Genomic DNA, 7326 nt, shown 5'->3' on the forward strand with positions numbered 1-7326 from the left:
TCTTTTGCCCATTTTTCAATTGGGTTGTTGGCTTTTTTGCTGTTGAGTTGTATAAGTCAATCATATATTCTAGAGATTAAGCCCTTGCCAGTTGTGTCATTTGAAATGATTTTCTCCCATTCTGTACTGTTTTCTCCCATTTCTTTTTGTATTGTTGGTGAGAATATAAGCTGGTACGACTGCTATGGAGAATAGTATGGAGGTACCTTAGAAAACTATACATAGAACTACCATTATGACCCAGCAATCCCACTCTTTGGCATATATCTGGACAAAACTTTCCTTGAAACAGACACATGCACCTGCATGTTCATTGCAGCTCTATTCGCAATAGCCAAGACATGGAAACAACCCAAATGTCCATCGACAGATGAATGCGTTAAGAAGATGTGGTACATATACACAATGGAATAGTATTCAGCCATAAAAAAGAATGAAATAATGCCATTTGCAGCAACATAGATGGAACTAGAGACTCTCATACTGAGTGAAGTAAGTCAGAAAGAGAAAGACAAATACAATATGATATTACTTATATCTGGAACCTAATATATGGCAAAAATGAAACTTTCCACAGAAAGGAAAATCATGGACTTGGAGAGAAGTGTTGTGGTTGCCAAGGGGAAGGGGGAGGGAGTGGGTTGCATTGGGAGTTTGGTGTTAATGCATGAAAACTATTGTCTTTGGAATGTATTAGCAATGAGATCCTGGTGTGTAGCACTGGGAACTATGTCTAGTCAGTTATGATGGAGCATGATAATGTGAGAAAATAAAATGTGTACATTTATGTGTAACTGGGTCACCATGCTGTACAGTAGGAAAAAAATGTATTAGGGAAATAACAAAAGAATAATAAAAAAAAAAAAAGAAATGCAAAAGACTTGGAGTAGCAAAAAAAAATTGACAAAGAAAAAAATGGAAGCCTTATATTACCTGATTTCAAGATTATTTTAAAGCTTATGTAGATAAGGCAGTACAATATTACATCAAGAGAGACAAATGAATCCAGGAAAAAAATGAAGAATCCTGAAATAATCCCACACAAATGAGGTCAAATTTTATCATTTTGGAGATTTTACTGTCCATCATTATGTTATACAAAAATCTAGAAATAATAAGTTTGTAGAGAATAAATGAATAGTAAATAAGAAACAACAGAAATAAGGACTAAAATGGAATTAATTTCCATGAAATAAAGATGAAAACCATTTCAAAGCATGTGGGTCCAGCTTTAGAGTAGGTTTAGTTCTGGCCAAATCTCACCATGAAATTAAAATGTTTGGCACCTTGTTGTCTACTGGCTTTTGAATAAAACTTTCTGGTACTCAAGAAAAGTAACTATTCCTGGTGCTCCAGGATTATGCTGAGCTCCACCAACTCATCTGCAAAAGTGTTGTCCATACCTCTGTTGACAAGGAAATCCATCAGGTGGTCCTATAAGCCCCAAATAATGAAATTTGTAATTTGAGTGTGTAATTTGTGTTATTTATTGATAGAGCAAACATCACTGTGCTCCTCTTTTGTCCAATCTTATCTTCTGGATAGTGACAGTCCAGCACAAGGGACTTCTTGCCACCATTCTTTAAAACTAAACCATGAAATTTGGAACGGACATCAATTCTGGCTCCTGTTCTTCGAACTTCTGCCTTTCAGAGGGCTCTTCCCCACAATCATATGGGGTTGGGATGCTACTATCAATGTTGAAAGTGACAATGATCTTTTCTCTAGCAATTTTCCACACTAATTTGGCTTCTGTCCATCTCCCAACATCCAGTCATCTTGGGAAGGGGTTTATACTTCTTTATCTTCTTTTCTTCCTTATTCTCATTCTTGAGGAATTCAGTTAAAGCTGTGTCCTCTTTGGTGTGCAGCCCACCACATCCGCAGCATAGGGCCACAGGAGGCCTGGCAGCTGCAATGATCCCCTAAGGTTGGGCCAGACTGCAGCAGCTACTGGAGCTACCAGGGAGGGAGCCATCACACTGAGGCCAAGGAAGGTGGTGCCCAGGGCCTCAGGCAGAAAGCACAGCAGTTGCAACATCTTGGTAACAGAGGTTGCATTGATACATGCGGATGCAAAAGGAGACTCTTCCCAAGAGTGCAAAGTCAATTTTTTTTCAACAAAGTTTCAAAAGCCATTCAGTACAGAAAGGATACTCTTTCTGATAAACATTGCTGTAATTATTTGGAAGCCCATATTAAAAATAAAAAGTGAATTTCAGTCCATTTTTTTGAATGATTTACAAAAATTATCTTATGATGTATAATAAACTTAAATTCAAGAACAAAAACTATAAAACTTCTAGAAAAAAAGGAGAAAAGTTTAGTTAGGCAATGATATATATGACACAAAAAGAAAGACCTAATTAAAATTAATAAATGACACTTCATCAAAATTGAGAACATCTGCTCTTCAAAAGACACTTAAGAGAATTAAAATCAAGCCAAAGTCTTAGAGAAAATATTTTTAAACTATATATCTGGTCAGGGCTTTGGGTCTAGAATTTTTTTTAATGGAAACAAGACTCTAAAATCTCAGTAACAAATGTACACAATTCAATAGCACATGGGCATAAGACATACAGAGAAAATTCACTAAGGAAATACAGTTGGCACATAAGAAAATGGAGAGTTACTCAATATCATTAGTCATCAGGAAAATGCAAATACAGATTGAAATGAGACACCACTAAATATCTATTAAACTGACTAAAATTTAAAAGATTATCAAGTGTTAGCAAAGAAATGAGACAAATGAAACTTTAGAGGCTGCTGATAAGGATGTAATGTGGTATAACCAATTTAAAAAATATATTGATACTTCCTACATAAATTATATGTACGTCTACCATGACACTCAACCATTCTATTCCTTGGTATTTACACATGAGAAAAGAAGGCAGGAGTTCCCGTCATGGCGCAGTGGTTAACGAATCCGACTAGGAACCATGAGGTTGCGGGTTCGGTCCCTGCCCTTGCTCAGTGGGTTAACGATCCAGCGTTGCTGTGAGCTGTGGTGTAGGTTGCAGACGTGGCTCGGATCCCGCGTTGCTGTGGCTCTGGTGTAGGCTGGCGGCTGCAGCTCCGATTCGACCCCTAGCCTAGGAACCTCCATATGCCACCATATGCCACAGGAGCGGCCCAAAGAAATAGCAAAAAGACAAAAAAAAAAAAAAAGAAAAGAAGGCAAATGTCCATATAAAAACAAATACAGAAATATTCATGGAATCTATATTTATAATGTCCAAACTTATAAACAATCCAATGCCTATAAAAAGTTAATAGACAAAGAAATTGTGATATATTCATACAACAAAAATATGATTCTGAAAGAAGAAAATATGAAGAATGGATCCAATAACATTCATTGTATGTCATTTGTATGATCCAGTGTACACAAAATTACTTAAAAGGAATATTAATCCATAGTTATAGAAAACAGAACTGGGATTGATGGAGACTGGGAATGCGCAGGGAAGGGAAGAAGGGGAGAATATCAAGTGGTCCAAGGAAATTTTGGGGGGTGATTTTTATGTTTAACTTGATTGTGATGATTTCATAGATGCATGTATTTCTCACTTGTCAAACTGTGTGATTTGTTCTGTTTCTATACCCGTTAACCTTAATAAAATTTTTATACTAAATGTAAAAACATTCCCCTTGCCTATGGAAATGAGAACCAAGGGAGATTTTTATTGTACTTCCTTTGGATTTGTATCATGTAAATGTTTCTTCCAATTCGACATGTAATTAGTTAAAATCTTCTGTCCAAGCTGGTTGACATACTAATCTTGGTATCATCCACCACTTTGTACCTTTTTCTTCTTTTCAGTCTTCTCTGTTTAATCAATCGCAAAATTATTCCAGTTCTATCTTAGAACCATGTTTTGAGTCTGTTTTATTTCTCCTCTATTTCCATAGTTTTTGTCTCAGTTTGCCAACTTTTGAAAATGTCACCCTTTTGATGAAGTCATTTCTGATTCTCCCAGAGGGGTGACTGCCTTGGTCTTTGAATATGGTCTTTTGACAGATTTCTGTAACGGATCTTAGAATGTTTATTATAACTTTTTGTTTCTATGTCCATCTCCACAAAACAATATCTTATTCCTATTCAACAAATGTTTGTTATACTGAATGTGAAGAATTATTAAATGAAATAAAATATTTCTTCTGGAAAGATTATCAAGGGGAGATAAAACTGTTTTCATCTACCTTTAAAGTTATGATTTTCAGATGGCTATATACTTACTTTGTATTTTTTTTAAGATACAAACCACAGGAAATAACTGGAAAATAATTTTGACTAACCCAAGGAAAAGAAAAACTATTCAAATCTATTGTAATTGGATATGTAATACATAAAAGCAGTAACTTTAGGAGATTAAACAATAGAGGTAAAATAAAATTTCCTTTTATATAATGTACTGAATTTCTTCCCTTACCTTGCCTCTTGCCAAAGATAACCAGTATTGTGGGTTTGATGTGTATTCCTTCATATTGTAAAATTATTTTCTTTATAGTTAGATTTTCTCTCAAATAAAATAACTGTGAAGGAGGTGAATTCCTCCATCATAGTCAGAGACTGGATGCCCAAATGCTATAAAGACTTTCAATGAAATACCTGTATTAAAATTTGAATTTGAACTCAAATATGTTTTCTAGCAGTATTATTATATAATTATATATTTCTATACCTGCAAACATGTATATTTTGCCCATTTTACCATTCTCAAATTGGAGTAACTACTTATGACCCAAACTCTTACGACTTTAGATCATAATTAAAATAAAAATATCTGTATTCAACTAACACCTACTTCTACCTTCTTTCATTGTCTCTCAAGACTTCCAGTTCTCATACTCTTAACAGTTTCATTCTTTTAAAATCTGCAAGTAGCTGGACATAGGAAAAAACTCTCAGCCCAACTGTCTTTTCAGAGTGTGTTGAAACAATATTTTGGATTGAAACTGAAATGTCCTCTCTAAGCTACCTGGTTATAAATAAGTGATTTGTGATTTATACTGAAAATATAATTTTTGGTCTTTGTCCCCATTTTTGGCATAGAACTCCTAGAATCCTTGGAATTTCCTACGTGATGAGAGCCATAAATATATCTTTGGTTATGTTAATGAGGTGATTTTTGATACCTGGGGGCTGGTTCCCAGTGAAGCCAAGGGATTGGAGTATTTGGAACTTTTCATCTACCCCCTCCCCCCTGCAACCTTCCAGGTTAGGAGAGGAGCAAGGGATTGAATCAATTGCTAATAACAACCACTGATTGAATCAATCATGCCTAGGTGAGGAAGCTTCCATAAAAACCTGAAAGGGTGGGGTCCAGAGAGCTTCTGGGTTGGTGAATAACACAGGGAGGTTCAGGAAGAGTGGCATACCTGGAAAGGGCTTGGAAGCACTGTGCCCTCTCCTCATACTTGTCCCCTATCTCTTTTATCTGGCTATTCCTGAGTTATACCCTTTTATAATAAATCCATACTCTAGTAAGTAAGCTCTTTCTGTGAGGTATGTGAGCCATTCTAGCAAATTAATCAAACTCAATAAACCTCTGATTTATAGCCAAGTGGTCAAAAGTACAGGTAAGGTGGTGCCTGAAGTCTAGTGGCGGGATTCAGTGCTTTCTCTGGGTAGATAGTTTTAGAATTGTGTTAAATCATAGGACCCTGTGCTGGTGTCTGGAGAATTGCTTGTTGTTGGTGTGGGGAAAGCTCCAATCTCTCCAATGTTGGACTTGATCCAGGAACTCGAAAGAAAATAAACAATGATAACCATTTTCACTTGCGACATTTTCTAATTATGGACCTGTCATGAAAAAGTTGTCAATAGTCAATCTAAGAAAGAAATGGAAAATTTTATTCCAGCCAACCTAAGGATTATAACCCGGGAGACAGTCTTGCAGAAAGCTCTGAGAATTGTTCTGTCTCTTACAGGTCAAAGCACAGTTATATAAGTTTTTGAGGCAAAAGGTTTGTGGACAGGGTGTGTTGCCTGCCATTCCAGTAAACAAGGAATATTGCCAGGCATCCTGGTTTTACAAGGATCAAGACTTTAGCCACAGTAGCTGCACACTGATGGTGCATTCAGAGGGAAATTCAGGATAGAGAAAAACAGGAAGCATTTTGTGCTTTGAATACTGGCCCTTTATAGTAAAGATGCATATCTAAGGAATAATTTTAAGGTACCCAGATCCTTGCATCTTTCAATATGTAGAAAAGCATTAAACCCATTAACTTGAGATGTCTGGAGCATTTTGTGTGTGTGTGTGATTAGCAGTAATCTTTTGATATTGTTTTTTTTTCCAGCCAAAACATTCTCAAATATCCTGGCTCCTTCTGTACCTCTTGGCCAGGGTTGTGGTGGGGGAGTCCTCCTGGGCTGTACAGTCTTCAGTAAGATCCCCAAATAAAACTGAACTTGCAACTCTTAGGCTATGCATTTTTCTTCTGGACAGTTTATACATCAAAGTAATATTGACAGTTTGCATAGTTTCACAAAGTAAGTGGTGGAGTTGTTGTGACCTCTTATAAGATAGAGAAATGAATGTTATCTCTAAGAAGTTAACTTGCTGGTGTCAAGAGGAAATTGCCTTTTTTTTCTTTTTTCTTTTTTTTTGCAAGTAGGCATTCCTGTGTCTTCCATGGGGACCTACACTATGTGTAATACAGATGTGCAGTGCACACTAAATGGGATAGAGTAGTGGCTCCAATGGGCAGAGAGAGAATTTTATGTTTAAGAATTTTCTTTCCTGGAGTTCCCTCATGGCACAGTAGATTAAGGATCTGGCATTGTCATTGCAGCAGCTCAACTTTGCTGTGGTGTGGGTCTGATTCCTCACCCAGAAACTTCCATATGCTGCAGGTGCAGCCAAAAAATTTTTGTTCTTGTCCTGGCTTAAAAATAATTTATTTTACCTAACACCTATATAACTGTCCAATTCATTATGCATGCAGAAATGTTTTAAAATGTCAGAGATACTAAATAGTGCAACTTGTCTGTGCCACCAAAATAATAACAATAATCACTGCATTATAAAAGTTGTATAAAATATAATTACAAATAGAGATTTATATCACAAATAGTATAAAATATAACTCTTCTAGATTAGAGTAATTTTACTAACCTTTTGCTCTTTAAGAAACAAAAAGATGTCCAGATGTGTTGCTAAAAGTTTTGTATAATGATCAAATACATTCTTAAATTCAATAAAGTAGCAATTCTATAAAATGAAGGACTGTGCCATCTGCTTTCTTCATTTAATAAAGCTTTTTGTCCTACCAGGATAAAAATTTCCAATGGCCAGTCAATGCCTACAA

The 7326-nt window shown here is 35.9% G+C and overlaps 1 pseudogene; it reads right to left on the minus strand.

Moving 5' to 3' along the window:
• Positions 1-1242: 1242 nt before the first annotated feature.
• Positions 1243-2041, minus strand: LOC100521150 (complement component 1 Q subcomponent-binding protein, mitochondrial pseudogene; annotated as a pseudogene).
• Positions 2042-7326: the final 5285 nt, after the last annotated feature.

Source organism: Sus scrofa, chromosome 12 (assembly GCF_054392235.1).
Source record: "Sus scrofa isolate SSC_HxYL_T2T_F1_AM1 chromosome 12, Sscrofa_HxYL_maternal_Yorkshire_Landrace_v2.0, whole genome shotgun sequence".
Taxonomy (NCBI): domain Eukaryota; kingdom Metazoa; phylum Chordata; class Mammalia; order Artiodactyla; family Suidae; genus Sus; species Sus scrofa.